Raw genomic sequence first — 12604 nt, 5'->3', positions numbered from 1 at the left:
GGAGACGACTCACCTTCATGCCATGAACCGGCTGCTTTCTTTGAGGAGAAAACAAATCTCATCAGTACTGACCTTGAATCTAAGAAGGCTCTTCTGTCACCCTACTAGATAGGGTCTCCTCTGGCTCTTTCTGAGAGGCTCGAACCACTTAATCTTAGCACCAAGAACAATGTCTCATGGGGTACTTTTACTCCCCTAAGCGAAATAGACATCTTCAAAACCCTTCATAGTATCAACCCTTCTAATCACTTTAGCGATCCACTGCCACCAAAGGTATTCAAAGAAATTAAGTTTGCCTTCATTCCCCTGTGGACAAAGATTGTCAACGCTTCATTGTCACAAGGCACGATCCCTGAATGCCTAAAAGCAGCTCAGGTTACACCCATTCTAAAAAAACATAATGCAGATAGAACTGATCTCAACAACCTTCGCCCTATCTCCAACATCCCCACTCTGACTGAGCTCCTAGAAAAATGCGTGCAATCGCAACTCTGCACTCACTTAGAGAATTTCCAACTGCTGGATCAACATCAATCTGGTTTTCGGAGTGGGCATAGCACGGAATCGGCGCTCACTCACATTATGGATGACATTTAAAAAATGCTAGACCAAAACAAATCCTGCCTCCTAATCCTCTTAGACCTTTCTTCTGCGTTTGACACTGTTAATCATGACATCCTTTTATTCATTCTTGAGCACAGGACGGGCCTTTTCAGTCTGGTATTGCAATGGTTCTCGTCCTTCCTGCACAACAGATCCTAAAGAGTCAAGGTGAATCAATCCCTATCCCAGCCCTCTACTGTTTCCATGGGGGTATCACATGGGTCTGCCTTACCTCCCATACTCTTTAACTTATTCATGGAAACATTAGGAAATGTACCAAATTCCACCTCCTGCTCAACACCTCCAAAACAGAATTCCTTCTCATATCTCCGCCTAAACACTCCCCCGAGATAGACCGCTGGATGAAACTCCTCATAGCCTTCAACTGCACTCCTCACATTATTGACTCAGCCAAATCTCTCGGAATCACCCTGGACATACACCTGAACATGAATAATCATATTAGTAAGGTATGGAAGGGTGCTAACCACCAGATGAGGATACTTAGATGAGGATGCTTAAATGCCATCTTTTCCCTAGGGCAGTGTAATGGCGCTTCGCGCAGGTATCTACAGGGTCAAAGCGCCAGGATACCCTCTGGGTGACAGTCTGCGCTCTACAAGTATGCATTACATACATACATACATACATCCATACTTAGGAATCTCAAACCAGTCCTTTCACAAGATGACTTCAAGCAGGTGTTTCAAATGCTTGTTTTGCCGAGGCTAGACTATGGCAGTGCTACGCTCTGTGGCCTCCCCAAATGTACCTTGGCACCACTAAGGGCTTCCTTGAATGCCACAGCCAGATTGATCACGAGTAAAAATAGAAATGCTCACATTTCCCCATCCCTAAAATCCCTAAATTTGTTACCATTTGAAGCAAGATTACAACTAAAGATTGCCTGCATGACTCACAAAGCCCTCCATTTCAATACCCCCCATTACTTGGCAAAAAATCTAGAACAATCAGGAGGGGGTAGACCATCAAGAACTGCACTCGTTCCTCGTGAAACCACAGTTTTTGTGCAAAGAGAGAATGAGGCACAGAGCTTTCTCAGGCTCAGCCCCGAAGATCTGGAACTCTCTCCCACCGAAAGTACACAGAATCTCATCAACGGCTTCTTTCAAAAATGAAAGGAAAATAATCCTTATGAACAAGTTCTTGCCATAAATGACCATGGCTCATCTGTCTCACTCACCGCCCTTGGATTAACTACTATATTAGACTATCACTTGTGAAACCCAGAGTTGTTCCATTATTCTCTCATAAGTTATGTTTGTTCATCTCCCAGCACCCTTTGTATTATTTAAATGTGATGTTCTTTGATATTCCCTCGGTCCCTGTTCCTTGCATGCATTCTCAAATTACGTTGGTTTTACTCTCTTTCTTATTTATGACACTCCAAATTGTGAAGCGCTCTGATACCCATCTGGGTCTTGTTCGCGCTATACAAAACTTTATAAATAAATAAATACATTTGTGTAATAGATTTGATTTTCCATAATCCCTGTAACCATCAGGATTCAAGCAAGCCGGGCCGACGACGCCTGAAATGGCAGAAACCGGTCCCCGGAAGCTTGTGTCCTTCCCAGTATAAGAATTGGCTTGGTAGTTTGGTTTGCCCTGTTCCCATCATGCACTGGAACAGGAACAGACTAATTTGCATATAGCCAAGTTCTGAGCTGGGATGGTGCAGTGAGCTAAAAAACAGTGATGGATCAAGCCCTGATCTTTGGACTGGGTAAGAGTGGTCTGCTTAATTCAGGCACTCTGTTCATCACCACCCCCTTTTCTGAATCATTTTGTCCACCATAAGCGTGGAAGGGTATACTCAGATGTGAGTCCCTTGCTCATTGCACCATCAGGATTCAAGCAAGCCGGGCCGACGACGCCTGAAATGGCAGAAACCGGTCCCCGGAAGCTTGTGTCCTTCCCAGTATAAGAATTGGCTTGGTAGTTTGGTTTGCCCTGTTCCCATCATGCACTGGAACAGGAACAGACTAATTTGCATATAGCCAAGTTCTGAGCTGGGATGGTGCAGTGAGCTAAAAAACGGTGATGGATCAAGCCCTGATCTTTGGACTGGGTAAGAGTGGTCTGCTTAATTCAGGCACTCTGTTCATCACCACCCCCTTTTCTGAATCATTTTGTCCACCATAAGCGTGGAAGGGTATACTCAGATGTGAGTCCCTTGCTCATTGCACCATCAGGATTCAAGCAAGCCGGGCCGACGACGCCTGAAATGGCAGAAACCGGTCCCCGGAAGCTTGTGTCCTTCCCAGTATAAGAATTGGCTTGGTAGTTTGGTTTGCCCTGTTCCCATCATGCACTGGAACAGGAACAGACTAATTTGCATATAGCCAAGTTCTGAGCTGGGATGGTGCAGTGAGCTAAAAAATGGTGATGGATCAAGCCCTGATCTTTGGACTGGGTAAGAGTGGTTGCTTAATTCAGGCACTCTGTTCATCACCACCCCCTTTTCTGAATCAACAATGATGGCAGCACCCCCACTCTAGAAATGGTTGCAGCACCATTGCAGGGAGGTGGGTCAAAACGAGAAAAAGGGGTATAAGAGAAAAGGGGAAAGCAAGCATCACAGCGGTACCTTAGCAGTTGGAGAATGTGGGAAACATGTACAACCATGTATGCAACATATAAATTGTCACTGACAGCTGTTTTTGTGGTCCAATTAATGCCGCAAGTGTTCGTTTGGTTAGCTTTCAGGTGATTCAGGTGTCAGCGGTTAGTTCTATTGGTATCCAAAACCTCAAATCATTAAATGTAAACTGGGTTGCCAACCTATTTTTTAGCATTAGGCTCTTGATGAGTCAGAGCAAAGCCAAAGCCAGTCCCTACATTTTCTCAGGATTCCAACTGTTTCTTTGGGTTTTTAAGGAGCACTGTTGCATTTCAGACCCTGTTGTAATGATTCCCTTTGACCTGACAAATTCCCCTTTTACCTCCAAAATCCACTATCTGTAGGCCATTGTATTTTGCATAAAGCTTTAGGATCGCACTTGCAAAGCTGAAAGAAAAACAGCAACAAGCAATTTCTCTTTATAGTGTGGGTGGGAATTGCTGGCCACTAAAGAGTCCCATCTGTACCTGTTGACCCTCTATATGTCCCTCTTCCCTTTGCCCATCCCCCTTGATATGTCACACACCAGATCTGCTAGACCGCAACACACACTTCCCCAATGAGTCACTCACATACAATACTGGGTTTCTCAGACATCTTGAGAGTGCAGTTCGCAGGCTGTATGGCTCCTTTTATTAGTTAACGTGACAATATCAGGACCATACCATGTACATCTGTAGAGTGGGATAACACCCAGGGTTGGATTGGGATCACAATTCAGCCCGGGCCCTCCCAAAAAGTAGCCCACATTCCTGGATCCCACCTGTTCACTAAACAGCATTTGGCTAGTCTCATCGGGCTCATTTGAGAGAAATGTTTGATAAATTAGGTGCCTAACAGGGACGCTTATGCAAATGTTCCCCCCACCCCCACCACCAAGGCCTGAAAGACACTGTAGCCGAGGTGCCAACGACAGGCCCTCAGGAAGGCCTTTCACTTCTTCACCCCAGCCCAGCCAACTGCAGCCTCAGGGTGATGGCCTGGTAGGGGTGAAGAAAAGCACTGAGCTGCTGCTGCTCCAGGGGAGCCGAGGTGATAATGGCCCACAGCAGGGGAGTTGGACATAGCTTCTGGGCATCTGCGTCGGCCCCACGGGAGGCCAAGATAAAGTCTGCATCAGACAGAAAAATATTGGCCTAGCGACGCTGCTGAAACCAACCCCTTGCTCATGACGCTGCCCCCCCCCCCCCGTGGGCTTGTGGATGACTACTCAAGGCCGCATGACTTCTCCACTTCCCTCAGTTTCTTCATGGTCCTCATTATCCCCCCCCCCTTCTGACTGTCATTGAGTCTCCACCCATGGGTGGGGCCTCGAATGGTACCCAGAATTTGCTTCCTGGATATTTATCCATAAGAAGCACCTGGTCACCGTCATCCAAACAGGACTCTTTAGCCCTACATTGCAGGCTGGATTATTGATTCTTTTGCTGTCGTTAGTTGGCAACATAGTTGTAGTCCATCAGTGTAGGTATGGGGTGGTGTGGTATTGAGTCCCCCACTATTTGCCCAGAACACAATTGAATGGTGACCTTCTGGGTCGTACTGTGAGATGCCTGGCAGTACTTCTTTAGGGAGTTGCGAATCGCCCATACTGTGTGTGTTACCCTAGACAGTGCATACCACTATCACTATGGGGTGCCTAAACATTTTTGCCTCTCAGTTGGCCTTTAGACATGGAGGTCGATTGTCAGCCTGTATTTAATTAATCAGCCCATGCATGGCTACAATTTTCTCTATTTATGTAATCAGCTCATCAGCAGTGGTGCTGCTCGAGATTTCTAGTTGTGGATATTTTAAGTACTCACCAACCACTACTAATGTGTCACCCACGAGAAGGTTGTCAAAATCAGCACTAGCTCAGACCCATGGAGCCTTAGGTGTTTTCTCAGTGATAATGGGCACGTGAGGTTCCGGTTGACTGGTTGCCTCACATCCGGCACCCCTTTACCACCACCTCCACTTTCTCGTCCACCTGTGGGAACCAGACTTAGCTTTGGATGTGACTCTTGGATTTGACAATGCTTTGATGACCAGCATGGGCCAGCTGTATCACCCTCATGGTGATCTGGCAAAGCTTCCGAATTTGGTTCCCACAAAGAAGGCACCCTTCAGGAAACTCCACATGCTCATGCCACACCTGGTATAAGTATGACAATCTTTTCTGGGGTTCCACTCTTTTTCTTAGCAGATCACTTTGTAGGAACAGAATGAGAAAATTCCCAGACCCATATTTGAGCATAAATGCAACAAGAATGTTAAAGATCATGTGGTGAGATCTCGCTTTTAAATTGAGAAACCATTTGTCCAGCAGACTATAGATGGGAAAAATCCCATTGTAGGCAACCATAAATGCATCACATGCAAGGCATGAGATTCAGCCACTGAGACAGAAAGTTTTACCCTTGATTACTATACAGTTAACTTGAGAACGTTCAAAAACTGCAAAAGTAAAAATGTGCTGTATTTACTCCAATGTCCATGCGAGCTAGGCTATGTGGGCAAAACAGCTCGCCCTTTAGCCACACAACTCACTGAGCATCGTTCAGCCATTCACACAACCAAAAGATGGCCCCTCTAGACATGAGGAGAAACTCCAAGCAGCTAAAATCAGATGGCTGATCATAGAAAATATAGAGGGCAAACAAGGATGTGATCGCACAGCTGTGCGCAAAAGAAGGGACGTGTTTTGGACTTTTACCATAGAGACACATAAACGCGGACTGAATAATGAGATCCCTTGGGAAAATGCGATTAGATACAGTGCATCACAATATAATGAGTGGTTGCTTACCCTTTCTTTTCTATTAGCAGGACAGTCACGAGGTCAGGTATCTTTACGTGCACAGCTTCATGTTGCTCAGAGAGAAGCAGCCAGTTTTACATCCAGGTGGACTATCATCTCTTTATGCCTGTTAGGACCCTCACTCCCATGGTATCCTCCTGATATTTAGAGGACACCCTAGAGTATTTTGAAGATCAACCTTCAGCTTTTTTAATTCTCTGTTCTTGTAATCAGGAGTATTGAAAGATGGCCGATCATTGTGACAAGCAAAGGCACGTTGCCACTCAATTTCATGATACATCTTTTTAGAAAGTTTCCATACGCCTGTTTCAGGCTCAAAGGACCCAATGACTATGGATAATGTAGATGTAGCAATTTGTAAAGTATTTCAAGCAGTTCCTTATAATATACATTCAATAGGGTTGATGTTACTATGTACAATTTCCCTATTCTATGGCAACAATAGATATCTTTATAAGGCGCCGTATTCCACTCCAATTTGGCCGACCGCGTGGACGAAGTCGCCTGGATCTGTTACGCATGTCCGGATCACAGCCTGGGGGATCAGCAACCCCTTCCTTATTACAGTCGTGATCCGCATGTCCAGATCTCGGCCCAGGGAATCCGTAACTCCATCTCTATTTTCATTATCCGGTTATTGGACATGCCTTATAAGTCAGACTCCACACAGCGATATCTCTAGTTCCTTTCATTCCTTTTTGGATGTGGCAGTGACTACTAGTTTTTAGAATCTGATGTTTTACACCTTTACGAGCCGGTTACCCCAGGACGGCAAAGACAATATGAAGATGGGTACATTTATAGGATGTGCATGTTGGGGGCCACATTTGGGCAAGTGCCGATATTATTCTCCATATCTGATTACTTCTTACGTCACAGGCTGCGTGACCTTTGTGCATATCGTCTGTTACCTTGGAAGCGGGTTACGGTGGTAATCTCCCTGAGGCTTGCCATCCCTAGGCACTGTTGTCATTAAGGTCTTATAATGGTTTATATTGCTTATATTATTATCACCATCCTTAGCTTTTGCATGGATAGCCATGCCCCTACAAATTTTCGGGGCGTATGTATTCAACTATCGTTCACAGGAATGTGCAACACTGAAAGCTTACTGTGAACTTCGCCGCTTTCATGACCTTGGGTATACCATCCGCACCTTTCCATTTCACACTGTCATTATGCTATTAGGACAATACCATTGGTAATTTTTACTTTGTCCCTCTGGACCTAGGGTGCCTTGTTTCAATCAGCAGAATCGCATAGTGGCACTTTTGGGCTCCCCATTTGGCTATTCTGGCTTATCAGTCAGAGGTAGTTTTTTTTGCAGCATCTTGCACACTATATCATTGCACAGGTTCTGTTTTGTAATTAATCCAGTATATAACTATGTCTCAATTTTTTTTAAGTAACCTACCAATTAATTCCCCTTGGGTGCATATATACATATATCCCGTATATATGCTACTTAATAGCATCACAGCAAGTGAGTAACGTCTCATTAAGCCTTTTATATTATTATATCTTCTATCTTTACTTTTGTTCCAATTGGGGTTTTTTGGTAATTCACTTCTCTTGGCCTCTCCTGTTCAAGGGTTTCTGTGATATGCGCTACTTCAGTGGGGAACTTTTGGTGGTGGAAAATTTAAGATTGCGCATGCTTCTTCCTGGCTGTAAAATACAAGGTGTACTATTTATATGGATGTTTATTCTGGCTGGGTCTAGCTTTGGTGTTTGGCCATTGGTTACAAACCTGGTTATTTAGCTGTAAAGGGTTATCATTTAGTTGTATAAAGGGCTCTCACCAATGTATTGTGTAATTGCAGGTTCCTTTTAATCATTTGATGAAATTGTGGCTTTCCTGATGAAGGTGTTTTACCCGAAACCTGCTTAGAGACCAAATCCACTGGGAGACGGAAAGCAAGAGATTTGTTGTATCAATGTCATAATAGTACTGAATTATCTATATTCAGAATGTATGTGTAAAAAAACAGCAATACTATGTTAAAGAATCAATTGCCACATAAAACTTCATGTAATTTGACTGTATGTCTGGGTGAAACATATATGTTATGTTATGTTATGTTAATAACAATTTCTTAAGCGCACGTACACCCTTGGGTTTCTTGGCGCTGTGGAGTCAAGACACTAAGCACAATTCTAAGCGTAAGCCTGTTGGAAAAGCCACGTTTTTAAAGATTTTCGAAATGCCAATAAATCCTTGCTCTGTCTAATAGAAAGTGGGAGAGCATTCCAAAAAGAGGCAGCCAGATGGTAAAAACAGCTGCCACCCTGGTGTTTCCTCTTAAATGAAGAGACATTTGCAAGGCTTAGATGTGTGGAGCGTAAGTTGCGCTGAGGTGTATAGTTAGTAATGGTCTTCCTGATGAATGTAGGGCCATTATCATGGAGCTCCCTAAAAGTGATACACCGTGCTTTAAAAGCGATTCGCTGGGCCACTGGCAACCAGTGGAGTTTTGCCAGCCCGGCCCTGATTGATTGCCACTTGTGTTGCTTCCAGATGAGCCTAGCCGCCTGGTTTTGAACCATCTGGAGGCGTTTTAATAGGCCATTCAGAAGACCCAAGTAAAGGCTATTTGAAAAATCCAAACGGGAGAGGACAAGGGCAATCACTACTTGAATGAGTGCCGAGTGTGTTAAAAGGTGGGCAATTTTCCTAATCTTCCTAAGTTGAAAAAAACTAGAAGAAACCACCATTCCTACCTGCCCTTTAAGAGATAGATCCTCATTAAGTGTAATCCCTAAACTTTTGACCGAGTGGGTCTTTGTGGGAGGGATTCCCATATCCATAGGCCAAATTGTCGACCCCAACTCAGTCCACTGTCCCCAGGCAAGACCAATTCTGTCTTGCCTGGGTTAAGTTTGAGATGATTTTGAGTCATCCATCTCTGTATGTGTGACATTACGGACGAACATTTGGCCGCTGAGTCCGGGGTATTTAGGGGAATGATTAGCTGAAGATCGTCATCATAATTGTACAGGGTAATTTTATAATTTTTTAAAGAATGAATCAGTGGACGAAGATAAAGGTTAAATAATAAAGGGGAGAGTGACGAACCTTGGGGAACACTACAGGTAGATGACATCCTGGGGGCTGTGAAAGACCCTAATCTCACTGACTGTGTACGATTTGTGATGAAAGAGGCAGTCCAGTTCAGTGCGGGGCCCCTGAGGCCGGCCTGCTCGAAGATAGACGTGATTAAAGATGTGCTGGATAAGATGTGAACCTTTTAACTTCAAAGAGAAAGTATTTACACCTGTAGATGATTTTAGGCTGTAACTAAATGTCTTTCTATGTTTTTTAATTTTGCTAGTTATCAATAAAAAGATGTTTTGACAGTACCCGAGACATACATTATTGTGAGCTCTTCTTTATATAGATAGTTTGCTAAATCTAAATCTTTGAGTTGCCTGAGATTTGTGCACACTAACACTTTGTAGAATAGTCAATTGACCTCTCCTGGCGGCTTGGAGAGCAAACTGCAGACAGTCGTCAGCTTCCATACCTTTCTGAATTTCCTGCAGCGATCTAGTTAGGGACCAAGACCTCTCCATAACCAACCATACATGCTTCACTATGTCCTGAGCCCTCTCGTCCTTCTAAGGGGTGGCCGGAAGAGGGTACTGATAGAGGAAGTCCACTGGATTCTATGACCCTGGCTGGTATTTTATCTTGACTGACTATTTCTGTAATTGTTGGATCGATTGCTTTATCTGTTGGGGTGGTTTCAACGACAACCCCTGAAACAAAGGGATAATGGGCATGTGGTCAGTGAATACATTGAAAGTGTGTCCATATACCAGCCCACAGTAGATCACTATTGCCTCCCACTATATTTGGGAGTACCATTGCTCCATGAGGGTTAAGGCCCTCCTCGCATAGGCCACCGGGGCCCATTCACCACATGGCTGCCTTTAGGCAAATTTCACCCCTAGTCCAATGTGCCTGTCATCTGCTGCTAACTCAGAGTCCTTGGCAGGGTCATAATACATCAATGTTGTCTCTGCAGAGTGCATATATGTATGCCGAAATGCTTCTTCATGTGTCAGCTCCTATGACCATGCCGTGGGGCTGTGAGGGATGTCAAGCAATTTATAAACCTCTTGCAATAATTGACCATGCTTGAAGAAGTTCCCGACATCAGTGACAGAGGAGGGTGGCGATCTCAGTTTGATGTCTTGTACCTTGGCAGAGTCCATTCGCAGACAAGTGATAGCCAAAGAAGCTGATGCGATTCCGGGGAAACTCACATTACTTTCGATGGACAGTAAGGCCACCATCTTTGAGTCTTTGGAATACTTTCCAGAAGTGGACATGATGCTTTTCTGTAGATCGTAGATGACCCCTTCAAGGCCCCCTGAATGGTGTTCTAGGAGGATCTGGTGGTAGACAGAGCAGAATTCCATCTTTCAGAACAAGCATGCTCTGCTGTCTTTGGTGACCCAGTTGTCTACTGTTGGTGTCAGATGCCTTTCTCTCTTTATGGCAGTGTTTCGAAAACGTGTGTCTATACACAACCTGATCTTGCATGGTTGTTTGGGCTTGCAGATGATGATGATCATGGACAACCAAGGGATAGGTCCATCCACTCTTTTGATGATGTCAGCTGCCAGTTTTCCCAGCTCTTTATCCGCCATAGGGCGAAGGTGGAAAGCCACCTGCCAATGCCTCAGATCCATAATTTATGGAGATTTGTCACAGGGCCGGCTTTAAAGTTCATGGGACCCTATTCAACAATCTTTCTTGGCACCCTCCCCCCCAACAAACATTGATTATTTTTATGTTGAGTTCTCAGACACATAGCAAATATATGCTGACAAGGCAGGGAAGGTCCAAGGATTCCAAGGCTAAACAACGCTTAATAAGCTAGTTATATAAATAGATGGAGACACACTCGGAGCTCTGGACCTCTTGAGCTTCGTAAGATAAAACGAGTTTGAGAAAAGGGGAGTGTGTTTTCCGTGAGAGGTCAGCATTATACTTATTGGGATGAATGCCCGTTCTTTCAGTTTTTCATATAGGGGACACGACTACTTCAAATTGCAGTGTGACATCTTTATTGATTTGTTGTGACAGCCGACACGTGTTTCGCCCCCTGTTGGCGAGTTGCGCCGGGGCTCTTACCAAACATCGAGAGCCGCGAGCAGGGACCGGACTGCACTCTTCAGCATTCTGCAATCTCACAGAAGAATATTGCTTTGCGAGTATTGAAACTCTTGTCTTTGGAATTTTGAAAATATGGAAACAGTTGTATTATACGCTGCATTTGTGTAAATAGCCTTGAGAAAGCCCCGGCGTAACTCGCCACCAGGGGGCGAAACACGTGTCGGCTGTCTATGTCTCACAACAAATCAATAAAGATGTCACACTGCAATTTGAAGTAGTCGTGTCCCCTATATGAAAAACTGAAAGAATGGGCATTCATCCCAATAAGTATAATACTGACCTCTCACGGAAAACACACTCCCCTTTTCTCAAACATAGCAAATATATACAGGATCATTTAAGAGTTTGTAAAATATATGTCAAATACCATAAAAAAGGAACACGAAGATATAAGGAACAGATATTAAGCCTCTATCAGTCGAATATAACTTTTATTTTATAGCCTAAAATAATATACAATCTTGTTTATGTAATTATTAACATTTTCTGTGTTAATTTTGTAAAATACAATTTGCAGAAAATGTAAGTAAATTTAACTTTACAGGCTTTCTTTTCTGCAAATACCAAGATTGATACGGATAAGTACAGCTGTTGTACAATATCATTTTCAATGGACAGGAGTGCCAAAGATGATAGACTTTTATCTTTAATTGTTGATCTTAAGCATGTGTTAATTAACTTTAGCTTAGAAAAAAGTCTGTCTCCACTAACCGCTGTCACTGGAAGAATTAAAAGTCTTCGCAAAGCCACTCTAATATTAAGAAAGAAATCTTCCATACTCATGTCTGCAATGCTTCACAATGAATATTTTTACCATCAGGGAGAATGCATTGACCGTGTTTTAATTCTTCAAATGAGTCTAATGCATTTATATCAGAAGACTTGTCATCTGTAAGGGTTACATGGAAATCACAACTTTGTGTGATCACATAGTTGCTGGAAACGTCCTTTTAAAGATGTTAAACCTGCATTGACCATGGTGAGAAAAAATTCTCATTTGAATGTTTCCTCTGGGTTTTATTCATTTCATTGAAACTTTCATAATCAAACATCCTCTTCTTTTTACACCGTTATCTATCTTTGCAGGTAGTGTCTGTTTCAAGAGATGTGGCTAATATTTTTGCTTTTGTATTTGCTTCTTCATATCCATTCTCTCTTTATGAAGACAGTAAGTTTAGAGTACCCTCTATCAAAGCTGTTGCAGTTCTAAGATCTACTTTTTCGCTCTGCAATTGATTGCTAACAATATTGATTGTCATATTATACAGAAAGGGCTATCAGAAATTCCATAAGTTGCTCAGATAGACAATTTGCTTTGTATCGGGTGTATTTCTTGTAAGGCATCCAACATTTCTGTTGTTTGGGTGCA

This window comes from Lissotriton helveticus, chromosome 6, assembly GCF_964261635.1.
Source record: "Lissotriton helveticus chromosome 6, aLisHel1.1, whole genome shotgun sequence".
In the NCBI taxonomy this organism is placed as follows: Eukaryota; Metazoa; Chordata; class Amphibia; order Caudata; family Salamandridae; genus Lissotriton; species Lissotriton helveticus.
This window is presented reverse-complemented; position numbering follows the sequence as displayed.